Source organism: Poecilia formosa, unplaced genomic scaffold (genome assembly GCF_000485575.1).
Source record: "Poecilia formosa unplaced genomic scaffold, Poecilia_formosa-5.1.2 Scaffold344, whole genome shotgun sequence".
In the NCBI taxonomy this organism is placed as follows: Eukaryota; Metazoa; Chordata; class Actinopteri; order Cyprinodontiformes; family Poeciliidae; genus Poecilia; species Poecilia formosa.
In genome coordinates, this window is record NW_006800283.1 from 1 (window position 1) to 1,202 (window position 1,202).

Consider the following 1,202-nt stretch of genomic DNA (forward strand, 5'->3'; position numbering starts at 1 on the left):
AAGCTTAACAAGTACCTTGTAGGCTACCGATGTTGGTGTCTATTTTCAGCTACGTACATTCATTTTGCCCCCAAAAAAGTCGATGTCCTCTGTTATATATATATATTATTAATTTTATTTTTATTTTTTATTTTTTTGCTCTTATGCTTTTTTTTCTTTAATTTTTTTTGCCTTTCACCATGCTATTTTATTGTATATATTTTTGCTGTTATCTGTTGTTCTATTCTTTCGTTGATGTACAATGCTATTGTTTTAAAGATTACTAATAAAGACTTAAAAAAAAAAAATTAGTGTGCCACACTGAGTGTGGCAAAATGACACCAGTCAAACGCAATGTGATAAACAACTACTGGGGTAAAGTTAGCCTTAGAGTGTTTACTCTATAGACTCCAGTACAGAATAGACCTACGTCATCAACCAAAAATGGCGACCTCCATGGGTGAAAAATGGAACAAAGGACATATATTTTTGAAGTAATTATGAGTTTTGGCGTATCACAAACAGCATTTTTTTTTAGAAAATAAGAAAATTGCAATATATTTAGGCCAATGTGTTTAACTAGCCCTGGATCCTTTTGTGATAAAGTTAAATATGGACTGTTGGAGTATAGTGAATATGCATTGATGTGTACAAACCCATCCATTCTGTTTTGATACATGTTTATCTTTCAATAACATAAAACGTAGCAGGAGATAAAAACAATGAATGCACAATGCCAGTTTTCACCAGACTACGAAGCTTTAAGAAAAGCATAGTCTCTTCTTACATATTGGTCATGTTTATCTGCTCATATGAAAGCTTAGAACACTGCTAAAAATATGGTTTTGTTGGTGTTGCTGGAATTGAAGTTTGTTGGAAGTGTTTCTGTTTTTTATCTGCTTTTTGCTTTTAATAAATCTTCCTTCATTTTTCTTTTCATAATCAAACTCTTATATCTGGGAGTTTTTGTTTGGTAAATGTCCTTGAATGTATAAAACAGGTTTCTGATTCCTTAGTTAAAGCCCCTCCTGGACCCCATAGTGGTACAAAGTAGGGCTGACTTAAAGGGAAACCATCTGGGAAAACTGAGATAAACTGTTTTCTCTTAAATGATCCAGATTTCTCTCACACATTTACTGAGTGAAAGCTTAGTTAAAAAAAAACTTTTGAACAGCAGTAAATGACTCTAAAAACCACAAGTTGACCGCAAGAGATCAGTTCTT